Source organism: Hibiscus syriacus, unplaced genomic scaffold, assembly GCF_006381635.1.
Source record: "Hibiscus syriacus cultivar Baekdansim isolate YM2019G1 unplaced genomic scaffold, ASM638163v2 tig00010968_pilon, whole genome shotgun sequence".
NCBI classification, from domain to species: domain Eukaryota; kingdom Viridiplantae; phylum Streptophyta; class Magnoliopsida; order Malvales; family Malvaceae; genus Hibiscus; species Hibiscus syriacus.
In genome coordinates, this window is record NW_024062239.1 from 731,819 (window position 1) to 746,807 (window position 14,989).

Here is a 14,989-nt window from a genome sequence, read left to right on the forward strand (position 1 = left end):
TTTATTCTTCGTTTATAAGCTTATTATCGTCTTCTTTATAGTTCGTTTACTTAGTTTTCATTTTCCTTTTTTATAAATATTCTTTTGTATTTTAAATATTGGTGAAGATATAATTAAATTAAACACAAGATGAACTTCAGAGTTCACATTATGAAGCCTACATAAAATAAGGACTGGTAGTTAAATTTCACCAATTTTTCTCGAGTGACAAATAAAAGAATGAAAGAATGTTTATTTTCGAACATTAAACTAACTATAAACGAAAACATTTACAAACACTAAACAACTTACGAATACATATAAAAATAAATAAACGAACACGAAACTAAAAATGAATTGTACATTAATACTTTTAAAAATAAACAAACAACACACAATTTTTTTCGTTTAAGCTCGATTCATTTTACCTCTATTACTCACCTTAACCACTTTATTAGTAGCACGCGAAGATTCCTATCAACATCCTGCGCATACTGCGACTTTTCATTCGTTGATGGTATCCAGCATTACTGGCGCAGCTGCCTTCCCCACCTTTTACTTGGTTAACACTTTGAAATTGTTTCTTAATTATCTTTTGTAACAACTTCTTGCTTCTATTTAATGCGATATTGGATTCTTTTACGGACGGTTTGCTTCTCCCTGCGGTAGCCTAGCCAATGATGCTCAGCATGCCTAAAAACGCATTGATTGTCGGTTTTGTTGGGTCTCCTAATAATAAACTACGGATTTCCCTTTTGCTTTGGTACATGACTGAGCCCTGCAGTGAACCCTGCTTGAAAGCAACATAATTAGGCCAGGTAAACATTATATTTTTCACTTTTCACCTTGTTTGACAGCGATATTTTACATCAAACAGCGCCTCGACGCATTTTAGTAAAATCGAACACGAACATGACAACATTTTGAATTATAATAGCAGACAAACTCAAGTCTCCTTTCTACAAAAAGTAAAACAAAGAACACATTGGTAAAAAGGTAACGAGACCAAAAACATTGAGGGTGAAAAGTGCAATTAACTCGGCTCCCATATGGATATTATATGTAATACACCACTAGTTACTTCTCTACAATAGACAGCCACTTCTGCAAGATGCAGACATCAAGAAGAAATAACTTGCCTCACAATCCAAGAAAGGCACACTGCTTTCGTGCGTGCTCAGGGATCAGCTTCACTAGCATATCCAGGGCACTCCCTTCAGTTCTGAAAATGATATGGCAGGACAGCAACAATCATCAGTTGCTTGGCTCGATAACAAATCTATAAAATAGTATAAGCATCAAAGCAGCATAGTCCGTTTCTTACCATGAGGCTTGAAGTTGAATAGCGGAGGAAGAAAACGTCCATTGGGTAGGCGGGTGTTAGGATCACGTAGCTCATCAAAGAAAGGATGGATCAAAGCCTCAATCTGTATAGAAGAATAAAAACAATCATCATAACATAGTACATACATATAACGGAAATATCTAGCAAACTTTAAATAAATTAAACTACACTGAGAATGTGTAGAAAAGTTGATTAGAAGAAAAAGATTAATTGCACAATCTATGACATGACAGATCTAAGCCACATAAATCATTAGCTGAATAGAATATAACGTTTGAGGGAATTTCATAATTGAATTTTTCCCCATTTAAAATGGAAAAAAAAAAGACAGACCACTGAGAGAAAACAGTAAGAGAGATGGTAACCAGTTTGATACTTACAGCTGTGCTACGAAGGTTAGGAGAGTACTGCAATAGTCGAGAAACAAGATCCACAGCTTCTGGAGGCATACGCTTATGGAATATCTGGTTATCAATGATACATTGATCAATATCATATACTAGACAGTAGACACCAACTATTTCACAAAGATAAAGAAATAGCATCTCATCTCAACCCCACTACCTTGTGCCATGGGTGAGCTTTAATTTGGGGAAATTTGAACTCCGTGTAGTTAGGATTCATGCACTTTATTTCTTCTCTTGTTGGGGTACCTAGAACCTGCATCACAATCAAAAAAATCAGAAAAAATAAAGAAAAAGAAAAGGTAATCAAAGCATATAAAGAAAAGTAGGATGAATCAGAGATCCAGTGTCTAGAATGTCAGATTTAAGAGCCATCAATAGGGAAAGAATTTGGATCAGTTATTATCTTCCATCCTTCGTGATTACTTTAGTATTTTCCAATAGCGATCATGTTAAAACAATTAATGAGGATTTTGAACTAAAATTTACCTTAATAATTTCAACAAGTTGGTCTACTCCACTCTCACCGGGAAACAGAGGCTGAAAAAGGGGGAAATAGTTAAGTATATAAAGAGATATGCATAATTATAATAAAACATACAGGCAAGAAAACTATCTACCTGTCCAAGCAATAGCTCAGCCAAAACACATCCAGCAGACCAGATGTCAATCGCTGTGGTGTATTCAGTTGCACCAAATATCAATTCAGGCGCTCGGTAGTAACGAGAACAGATGTAAGATATATTTGGTTCCCCTTTTACCTGGAAAAGTAAAACCAAAATTAGATCTATGAAATCTCAAATTGTGTCAAACCCCACCCCCCCAAAAAAAAAGGTATAACATTTTAATTTGTACATACCAAAACTTTTGCACTTCCAAAATCACACAGTTTTAGCTGGTGGGTGTGTGGGTTGACCTGTCACAAGAGACCATAATATTAATGAGTTTGTATTCATAAAAGTATGAACGAGTCAATTACTACATAATGATAAATAAACCCAATATCATATGCGAACAAAGATAATATAGGTAGATTAAGTCATTTCATTCCTCGATATAAATAACAAGACACATTTCCACTCGACAATAAGGAACGAGGTGACAATATCATTAAGTAAAAAGGTGATAATACTGCTATTATTTTAAAGACACATTGTAATTATATTTTTGCTTCCTATCAAAAAAAATTATATTTTTGCAATAGCGAAGCTCCTCGGCATAAGTTTCAACAGGGTTGGAGCCAGGATCAAATATCGGGAGGGCAAGGTGCTTAATTTGAAAATAATAATGACTTATTATGTATTTAATCTAAAACTTTGGGGGCAAAAGTCTAATTTTACTTAAATTTAAACTGATAAGGACCTAAAATGCTATTAAACCAAAAATTTTGGAAGGAGCTCTTATATCGCTGATAGCTCTGTCCCTGAGTTTCGATTTTACACTATTAACATATTAGCATGCATGCATTAGAATGCTAGATTATTTTTTCCTTCTCCAAACTCCTGGTGATCCTTTTAGGTCATTAAGGTGAAACACCACTGTTTCTGGACAATGTTTCTCAGCCAACAGAACAATTGTAGCAAGGTGCTTGACATTATACCAATAAGTTTTGAGGCTTTATGTCCCTGTGGCACACACCAATACTGTTATGAATATAAACAAGCGCTCTGCAAATCTGCATAAAGACAAGAATAACACCAGTTCAGTGTAAGGATTGCATATAAACATGGATTTCTTGTTTATAATAGACAGAAATAAGATTAAAAGTGCGGCAATTTAGCCAATATCATACCTGGTAAAAATAGAGTTTCACATATATCAGTGGCATCCTTTGATTCATCTTATTATAATGTTTGATAACACAGTGGAGAGTTTCTGGAACATACTCAAGCACCAGGTTAAGATAGAGCTCATCTTTTTCAGTCGTGGAAAAGAAACAATGCTTCAAAGAGACAACATTAGGGTGGTCCAGTAGGCGCATGGTTTGCAATTCACGGTTCTTGTATCTCTTGTCTTGAAGAACCTTCTTTATAGCAACAGTTTCACCCATCTCTAAACATTTAGCCTGAAATGCCACATAAATAGTTCGGAAAAAACGTCAAAGTCGACTTAGAATATGAAATCTGAACATCTTTCAGATGAACAAATAATGAGGATGAAATAAATCTAAACCTGGAAGACAACACCAAATGACCCATTCCCAACAACACGCTCAGCCATATAGCTTATTGTCTGAAATGATAGACAGATTAAGTTACAGAAATATAAACAAACATCTATAAGACAAAAAAAAAAAAAAATCTTCGACCAATTCAGGAGAAAATTATGAACTTGACTAACCTGCTTTGGCTGGCCACTTTTACCACCAATAGTGGTGACAATTATATGCCCTGTCTCAGTTCCATTCCCATCAACTACGGTTTCTTCCATTTCCTGCAGCATAGTGAAAGATTTCGTAAAACCGATCTGAAAGATGGACAGTCAATTCCCGAAACAAGCAAACAAGAAAATTAATAGCATACCTTGTCATCCCTAATTTTCATATCATTCATTTCATCAGGCAATCTATCAACACCAACTGTATTTCCACTATGTTCTCTTACTCTAGAAGTCAGCGCTATGCTAACTGAAGCCATTGCACTGAACTAAAAGCAAAATGAGAACCTCACAGATCCTCTGTTGAAACCACCTATTTAAACCAGCAAAACACGTCAATAAATTACCTGTAAAACACAGGAAACGGTGTCAATGGTACCCCTCAAAAGAAAACAGCTACAAAAATCTCTAATCCTCAGGAAAATATAATAAACTAATATATACAGAAAAACACATTTCCGGCCACAAGTATACATGAAGTTAGATCAAGCAGAGATCTGTTTCGTCTTAGTGCACTAAGTTCATCATAGTTCATTTCACACATGAATTTAACAGAGTAAAACCATCAACTAAGAAAATAAAGTTTTTTTTTAAAAAAAAGGAGATAATATCGGAAACTCTAGAAGGAAAGAAGGATCTAAGATGACGCAAAGATGAAACGAAATGTAACCAAATCTAACGGAAAATAATAGTGATTTAATTTGAAAACGAAAATCTTGATCCGACAGCCAAACACAAAAAGCATTAGACTCAAAAGGGTAAGGAAGGAAGAAAATAATTACCGATCAGGTCAAGAAATCAGGGGAGAAAGAAGGGAATCATGAAATGAATAATACAGGCATCGGAATCGGGTCTTTAACGGTGAAATGGCGTTTTTGGAGTTTTCTCTTTCTTCCTGGGTCAAACTGATGAGCCCTAACATTTATGGTTATTTTAAGTTTTTTTTAAGGGTAATTAAATTGCTTGCATTTCAACAGTAAGTAGGCTTTTCTTTTGACCGTTCAAACCTGGGGTGGCCCTACTTTCTGCTTTCTTCCACTCCAAACTATTTCCATTTTGTCTTCATAAATCTGTAAATTCAGTGAGTTTATTAATGCGATCCTACTGTTATCTATTCATAAGTGTTGATTAAGAAGTTAAAGCCAAATGAATTCAACTCTTAGGCCTCGTTTGGTTCACGGTATATTTATTTTCTGGGAGGAATGTTATTTTTTCAGATGAATATATCTATGTTTGGATGGGTTATATTACCAAGTATCAGGAAAAAGTTAATACCAACAGTGATTTTTTTACTACATTTCCGGGAATGTTTATCCCTCCTCTCCCTTAGGTATTTACTCATTCTCGTCCCCGTTATCTAAAATAGCCTTCTCCCGCTCCCCTTCGTTCTGCTGAAATCTTCTTCTTCTTCGATTTAACTTAGATATTTGCTTCTGGCGTTCATATTTCAGTTTTTATTTTCAACATATTTCTTGGTTCTGAAAGAACCAAAAAAAAACCGAGTGGTGCACCGCTTATCCTTCATTTCTGAGCTTCTTGGTGTGAGACTTCAAAGCAAATGGACAAAGTCTTTTCCCATCTCTCCATTGATTTCCCCAACGCTCACTTCCTATTCCTCTTCTGTTCCCTTTTTAAGCTTCGAATTTCCTATTTTAGAATTCAGGTTTGAATTTTACTCCTTTCATTTTTCGGTCGGTACTTAAATTTAATATTTAGTTGAATTTTCAGTTTTGTTTTTCGTTTGTGGAAAATTTAGGCGGTGGATTTGATTTGATGAGCAGTCGACAGTGATGAGTGGGTGAGTATGTGAGTGGATTTGAGGAGGAATTGAACAAGTGGAAGTAGGTGCAAAAATGTCAGAGGAGGATTTGGTGGATATAAAATTCAGGATTTATGATGGGTTGGATATCGCCGGGTGGGATCGCCGGTGCGGTTCAACCCCCACCCTCGTTATGTCGCGCCACTAACATCGACGCCATCCTTCAGGCTGCCAATGAGATTCAAGCGGAGGACCCCACGGTTGCCAGGATACGTATGTTTATCCTTATTTTGATTCTCTCTTTCTTGGTTTTACTGCATTATTGTGGTCACTTAGTCATTTGATCTGATGGCAATTTAAGTTATGAATTGAAGGACGAAAGGCTTGAAAGGGACTTTTGAGAGTAAGGCGGTGTTTGGTTACGAGGATTTTCGTAGATGGTTGAGTTTATTTGCTCGTAGTATTGATTTGGTAGAGATAGAACAACTGGGGGTTAAATTCTTCTTTCCTTCCGTTTATGCTTTGAAAGAGAGTTTTGAATTTAGACAAACTGGTTCGAGTTTCTTTAGTTTTGTTCTTGCTTTGTACGTTTGGTTTACTACCATGTCTAGCTGAACTGGCATTTTGACAACTTATTTGATGGATTTGTTGTGGGATAAGAACAATTAACTTCAAATGATTGAATATTTCAAATTTAGAGAAGCATTAGCTGTAGTAATATAGAACAGAAAAAAGTAGAACCTGCTTGTGATGCAAACCATTTTATATCATAGAAATGGTTGTTTCGGGGTAATATAATTTTAATTGGGTGATGATTGGGTCTCTTTGAGATTGTACATAGATGTGGCTATGTGATATTTCTTCATGTATTAAGTTTAAGCTTTTGTAAGTTCCAATCATTGATAACTTACATTAAATCCAATCAGATATTTATTTTGAGTTCTTAATGCAGATTTCTAATTATTAAATTGAAAGCTTCAGATCGTATTGATTTTAATATTAAACAAGATTTACAGACAGATGTAACATGAGGATGTTTTAGAGTTTTTTATTTACATTTATCCAATCGCCTTTTACTTTGACAAAAAAAATTGGGATGGTCAAGCTATTTCTGATTCATTGTAAATTAGAATTTCACTGCAATAGCATTGTTGTTCAGTTATAGGCTCATACCCATTTGGGTGTATTATGGTTTGTTTGTGAATATGTTTCTACATAAATAAATATGTTGGCTAGGGATATTTGTGGTTTGCATTAAGAGAGAGACATTGATAGTTGATTGATCACAGGTGAACAATGTGAAGATCATCCCAGAGTTTCCCAGAACTGCATCTAACAAATTGCTTAGGAGAGTCTTGAGGGACCAAATGCAGAATGAACTGTCTGTCAAAAGCAGGATGTGAAGACTGGCAACTTCAGCAATGCTTCAAGAATCATACATATTATCCCTTTGTGCTTCCCTGCGTTGGAAACGATGCTTATACCCTATTCCTTGTGGCGACCTTACTCTTCCTCTCGAAGGTGCTCACTTTACTCCCCTTTCATATTGTTTGTTATAGTAAGCTTGGACTAATATATTAGAACTTGAGTACGTCCTTTCTTGATCTTTTAGCATACGAATCGTCTTTTAGTCATCTCACTCTTCTCCAACAGCGGTCTCTGGTTGTTATGGTATTGCTTCAATTATAGTTAGAATGATTTGATTATATTTTCCTGTTGCAAGTATGTTCTGCTGCCATGACCTTCTGAGATGGTTAACATTGAATACTCATCATCGATTTAAGGCCGTTTTACTACTTAAAACTGAACTAGAAGGATAACAACCATTGAATTTACTTGTAAACTGTTTGTTATTTTTTATTTGATCGTTAGTAGAAAGCAACTGTGTTAACTAAATATTAGTCAGTTCGATACAGGGAACCTCATTAATAAAAATTTCTGAATTTATATAGTTAAGTGCCTGGATTGGTGTCCTATGCTAATGAATTCTTTTCTTTCAATCACCTTCTTGAAGCAATGAATGACTACTTTTAGATCGAGTGCTGGGTCATTTCTGATTGTCCTGACTGAGGGATCACAATGCCATTTGAAATTCAATTGTGAACTAACTGTGTCCTTTTGACATTGTTAAAATTTGCCTTCCAAATAATTTTCCCCCCTTCATTTTCAAGCTATACAAAACTTGAATGTAGATTGAATGATTTAATCTTTGAATGGTCATTCCAAACAGGGGCGAATGGTTGAATTTGCCAAATACTTGGCAAATTTTGCTGCTGCAAGTGGAAAGAAGCATGTTGTTCTGCTTTCTAGCTTGGATTTTGGAAAGTGGCAAAAAATTGACATGTCAAGGTACTTCATCCTGAATTTTTATGATGTTAGTTCATGTTACCATATGTTGGGGGCAGTAAGTCATTCCTTGGAAATGTACTTATGTTATGGGATATAACCTTGGCAACTGGCAATGTGGTTTCAGTGGTCTGCAGATACAATTCTTATTTTACAACTGCAAATGATGGAGATTGTATGTCGATCTTTTTTTATTTTGACTTTAGAATATGGTCCCAACTTTTTTGTCTAGCTTCACTAGGTATATGTGAAGCTTTTGACTTGGAGAATTTTTTGTGTATATAATATAGCCAACATATATGATTAAGTTTAGAATGTCATAGCTATTATCTTTTGTAAGTCTGAACATTGTTGTTGTTTTTTATGGTTAATTTTTATACTTATTTTTGTTCTGTAAGCTAAACAAAGAACGTAAGGTTATCTATTATCCTTCAGTTTGCACTTTTACTTAATTATGTTATGAACACCTATTTACTTCTCAATTTTCATTCTTTATACCAGGTTGATCCTTGTTCCATGTAAGCATGGTTTAAATTGTTTTACTATATTGGGATGGCAAAGCATTCCTTGGAATGGGATGAACAAGAAATAGAAGCATTATATGTGCTTTTAAAAAAGGGATTAATTGTTACCTCGACAATGTTAAAAATAAAATTGGGAATGGTTGCTAATGCTCTGCTCCAAACATGGACAAAAAATTCAACAGTCAGATTTTCGAATCGAACATCAATCTTCGGGAATTCCAAATCCACTCTGCAACACCACAAACTAGAGCAAATTTTAAACAACAATGAAGACCACTCTAGGGGAGAATAATAATAACAACCTCAATCAAGAACTTCAAAATAAAATGATGAAATTATTGAATGAATAAGTATAAATTTTAGCTTTTGTTCTGATTTTAAAAAATGTTTAAATTATAAAATTTAGCTTTTGTAATCTTTAGGAGTAAAATGATTCATCTATTAAAATTTTCATATGCTTATTTAGTTAAATCATGATGTAAAATTTTAATATATTTTTAGATAATTAATGTAAAAAATAATATTATTTATAATTAAAATAATACATGATATATTTACTCTTTTATTCTACCATTTATCTTTTAAATTTTATAAAAAAAGTATATATAAATTTTATTAAAAAGTATATAAATTTAAAATAATAAAGTAATATATTTTTATGCTTTTTTATATGAATATTTTAATTTAAATATTTAGAATTCCACTTGTTAACACATATAGCACAAGGACAATTTGGTAAAATATATATTACTGCATATTCCTTCAACCAAACACTGTAATCATACATTCCTGCCAAACAAACCAAACACAGTAATGTAACATTCCCAGTAATCCTATTACCTGGTAATCTTACATTCTCACTGGTAATCTTACATTCCGTGAACCAAACGCACCCTTACGGTATTATATTATTAATAGTCAAAATAATGATTTTCTTTTAGGGTTTGTTTGACTGTAGAATTTTTTTTCCTAAAATATTTTCTTTGTTTGATAACTTGTAAATATTTTTCAAAAAATGTTTTTCAGTGTTCGATAATTATAATTGGTTTTTATAATGTAATTATTTTTCCTAGTTTTTTGTATTTTTTTGTAAAATATTTTACCATTTGAATTTCGATAAAACATTTTTAACTTTTATAACCACTCAAAAAATATTATTTTATTTATTTAACATTAATATAATATTTTAATATCATTTTTAAAATATTAATTATTAAAATAATATTATATTAATATGTACTCAATTATTAAAATATTTTTTCGTGGGCAGTTTTTTTAATTGTATTAGTTTAATTTAATATATAAAATTATTAATAATTAAATATGTAATATTACTATATATAAAAAATAAATGCAAGAGGGTAGTCAGGTACTTGGATACCCGAAAAATTTTAATTTTGTGACTCAAAACTTGATTTTTTAAAAAATACTCAGATTTTTTTATTGGGTTGACGGGTCGAGTTAACTGAGTCGGGTATTTTTGAACATCCCTAGTTGTGATTAAAATTTTATTAGATTTGATGTTGGCAGCAATGAGGTACAAGTAAAATTTTATCAATTTTGTTGATATATTTTGATATTTTGATTTACCAAAACTAATTAATATTTTAAAGAAATTTTAATATTATATTTGATTCGTTCATTCGAATATAGAAATTCTTTTTAAATTAAAAAATATAGTTTTATTCCTTAATTAGTTTATTAAAAATTTGAGTTATATACCGAAAATAATTTTAAAACAATTTTTCTAAGGGTTTCAGACTTTAATCGAGTCAAAATCTATTTTAGACCTAGTAGTAACAATACTCCAAAAAAATATCGATATAGTATCAATACAAATAGCTTAAAAATATAAAACAATATCGGTACTACTTATAACAGTACCGATACTCCTTGAGCTTTGCAAATTTATATCTGTAGTGGCTATTCTCGAATGCGAGGCCAGCTGCATGGTGAGTCAGCTACGTAAGTGACGTCAAACCTCATGGTTATAGAATATTGTTAGTTTGTTATAGACCTTTCTAGAATGACGTACTACTATTATAAAGGCAATTGACATGTAACCAAAAAAAGATATGAATGAGAATATTTTTCCTTGATCATATTATTGTTTACTGATCATGGTATTAGTCTCTTGCGATTGGTGGTCAGTTGTTGTTTAGTCTCCGTTTCTTTTTCCTTTTCCATTACTCGTGGAGGGGTCACCTCTACAGATTATAATGCCGGTGGGTCGTCCGATTACCTTGCTGGTAAAGTTTTCACCAACAAAAAGATCAGCAATGCCCTCGACGAGTTCATCTTCTTGTTATGGAAACATCAAATCTTGTTGGTCGTAAGGAGTCATCGACTCGAAAGGCTTCTCACTAGGGTTCTCCAACCACCGGCTGCTACTATTCTTGGAGCTTATGGGTTAATGGTTGAAAATGAAGACTATGAGGTTTATATGTCCCAAGATAACGCGTTGGCGTCATGGATTCTTTCCAACATCAGTCCCTTCTTGCTCCCTCAACTCATCGGCGTTGAGACCGCTGCTGAAGTCTAGTCGACTGTGATTAGGTTCTTTGCGAGCAAGTCAACGACTATGCTCATGAACCTTCACTACAAGCTCAAAACAATCACAAAGGGGGAGCTTGGAATGAGGGCATACATTTCTTAAGTCAAAGAGATTTGTGATGGCCGAGCTACGTGTGGGAGTTCTACCTCTGAGTTCGAACATATCGCTACCATCCATAACGGTCTACTACTAGAGTATCATTCTTTCATTGCCATTATTATTGTCAGTCGTGAGTCGTTTACCTTAGACGACATCATTTCTGTCCTTGTGGGTGCTGACTTAACATAAAAGTTTTGAGCATCATGATACTATTCACATAAGTTCTAATCTTGCTCGTATGTTCATATCATCGTCAGAGGCTGCTCTCAAAGATAATGCTTATGGAGCTCACTCTAGACGATCACAAAACCTTTCATGGAGTCTCTACTCAATGAAACAATGAACACACGAGTCCTCATTCTCCTTCAGCTAATCTTTATGGCTATTATGATTCTTATACTTGTGCGTGTGTAACACCCCATACCTGGTATAGAAGGCATACTTGGATACCTGAGCATACATTACGTTCTGATCATGTTGGACAAACAGAATCATAAAACATGCGCACTATACGAAAGCATAAAAATTAAAATCCAATCATCATGCAACACATGGCAATAGATAACAAACAATAACTTAAAATCACACAACAATTGGAACAATACATGATAATCGCAATAGACAGTCAGGGGTAACGATCATTTTAGCACATCCAAGAAATCCATAGTCAAATTATCAAATTAAGTTTACCAATATCCATTAATAATCCTTAATTAATGACATGCAAGTTTCCATATCAATCAGACATCAAACAGGACCTAATTGAACATACATATCTAGGGACAAAAACATAAACAATTCAAAAGTTCATATGATCATCGAACATGCAATTGAATTTTCCATTATGTAATTAAATAGATTTAAGGGTGACAAAAAAGTCTCATCAAATTTCGAGTTACGGTCTATTCTTAATTAACATTTCATATTTTGGACCATTTTGAATTCATAAAGCTTTTTGGGGTCAAACTAAGGCTAATGAACACTTCAAACCTTTAATGAATGCAATTCCACCTTTTTCTATCTAGTTTTACAACGAAGTGATCTATCATTTTGAGTCATTTCATGCATCCTATGAGCCTAAAATATTTGATACACTTAATGTCACTTCTCTAAACACACCAACCACTTTCTTAAGGCACAAATCAACATTTCTCATATTTCATGATCAATATTACCTGCAACATGCATTCAATTGTTCCAAATCAATTCATATAACACTTTTCAACACAAAAAAATGATCCACAAGTCCAAAGCAACTTCAATACAACATTTCAAAATCCAAAAGTCTAAATCCCAAATAGATCCCACATTGTCATTTCAAGAAAACAATGCATACGTTTTATTTCTTATTAATGCCTTGCTCGATCACCCAAGTACTTGCTCCTCACCTCCGACATAGCAACTAATCCTCTAAAAGAGTAGTGAACAACGAGTGCGAGCTAAAAGGTCTAGTGAATATCTAACATTCTAAGTAATGCACAATCCAAAGCTAAATGAAAGCCCTATATGCATTCACCCCTCACTTGTTTTTACCTCATCATCAATATCATCATGTCATGCTATTATGCACCATAATTACACATAAATTCCAGATTACACATATGTTTTTTACCATTATTTAATCAGCATCAAACACAAACACTCATGCACAATTACCTCTTCACAAAGTCACACACAATGCACACTTTATTCCAATTAATGATCAATGGCCTTTTGCTCAAAACAAAACTCACTCATTGGATAAACAGACTCCATACAACTCCTATTTTATTTGTGGACTCACTTAGGTCCAAAACCCCCAAATTTCGGAGCAAAGCTCAACGCACCAACCTTACCCCGTATTCTTCTCGGAGCATAGCTCAATGCACCAACCTCCCGTATAACCCGATATCACACAATATCAAAATACCTAGAGTGCTCTCTCCTAGGTATGCCTTTGATATCCAAAGGTCCTATTAAAAATAAATAGCCAATTAATCCATGTTCATCAAAAGTGGTTGCCAATGATGCATAGCTTTTCACATATTCACTTTAAAACACATTTTGAAACACGCTTAGAGATGGTATGATTATCCTCACTCTAATGGATAGTAAGATGGTCGACTCGTCCAAGCACACATTCACACTTATATATACATTTTCAAATTTGCTTTTGAAATCTCTATGCATCATTCCCAACACAACACAATTCACATATAACATTCACATTTCACAATATATTTCGCATCATTTAAATGCATCAATATTCATTCACCAACATTAGAATTCAAGTTATAGAATCTCCCTAAACTACACCTTCTTTTATCTTTGAACATGTCCATTCACAAAGAATGAAAGCCACTCACCTTTGTTGTCGACAATACAGAAATGACCTCCAAGCACTTATAAATCAATCACCAAAACAGTAAGCACCATTTTTCATCTGCAATCAACTTATAAAACAACTTGAAAGAAAAATAACATATCAAAAGGGCATTCAAAACAGAGCAGAAAAGTACGTTCTCCAAAATAGAGCAGGAATACCGAAAACCTTACCGAACCGGCTTCACACGCTTTCAAAACTCAAAGGCACTCCTCCTCATCATTGCACACTGATTAAAGACACAAACATCATCATTTAAACTCAATTAAAGCCCTAGAACAACCTCAATTAAATCTAATTCCTAAATTTCTGAAAAATACCAAAATTAAACTTATCTCAAAGAAATCGATATCTAAACCTTTATTAAATGAAAATTTGATTTAGCATGGTTATAATCATCCAAAAAATATCTCAATTACATCAAGAAAACCTTATAATCAATTGAAGGAAAAAAACTCTTTAATTAATTCCAAAAATCATCTTTAATTCACAATTTCTCTTACGAAAAGATTGATCAATTAAAAATATAAATCAAATAGATTATTAATCATTGAAGAAATAAAAAGGACCAAGGAAGAACATTGCTTTTGCTGGAAAAGATGAATAAAAGAAAGGATCATCAATGACATTCAAAAAGAGATCAAAGAAGAAAATAAGAAAAGAGAAAGACGAAACAATGATTTAGAAAAGAAAATCAAACTAAAAGAAGTAGAAATCATAAACAAAAGATTTGGAAGAAGATGAGAAAGTTTTTAGCCATGAGAAAATTTTGGGATAAAAGATACGATGGACTTTTGGTGAAAAGAGAGAATGAACGGTGAATGAGAATTAAGAGAAAATTAAATGAAATGAATCTAGATAGAATTTTGGCTAACAGTAGAGATTAAGATACATTTCAAATGGGAGGGAAACCACTATATACAAGCATTGGTAAAATAAGCTTCATAGATTTTCGATTTTGTGATCTTAACAATTTAGTCACTAAAATCTCAATTTTCATTTTATTCAATTTGGTCACAATATAAAATCAATTATTAAATCCCCAAAACTATAATTTGATATTCCAAAACCATTTAAACCATTTAAAAAATATTTATATATTAAAATTCTAATTTTAATATTTTTATTGGAAAATCTGAAACCAACCCAACAATCAACCAAGAAACTACTAACCTAGATTTTGGAACGTTACAGTGTGCGTGAACAAAGCTGTTGTAAACTTTAGGAATACTAATCATGAA

General features: G+C 33.2%; 1 long non-coding RNA gene and 1 pseudogene across 1 annotated transcript; one reads left to right on the forward strand and one right to left on the reverse strand.

Moving 5' to 3' along the window:
- Window positions 1–893: 893 nt before the first annotated feature.
- Window positions 894–4,983, reverse strand: LOC120204502 (annotated as a pseudogene).
- Window positions 4,984–7,478: 2,495 nt separating this feature from the next.
- On the forward strand, window positions 7,479–8,351 carry LOC120204497. The gene is made up of 3 exons (XR_005523941.1): window positions 7,479–7,534; window positions 8,094–8,212; window positions 8,337–8,351. It is a non-coding gene; the product is annotated as an uncharacterized LOC120204497 (long non-coding RNA).
- Window positions 8,352–14,989: the final 6,638 nt, after the last annotated feature.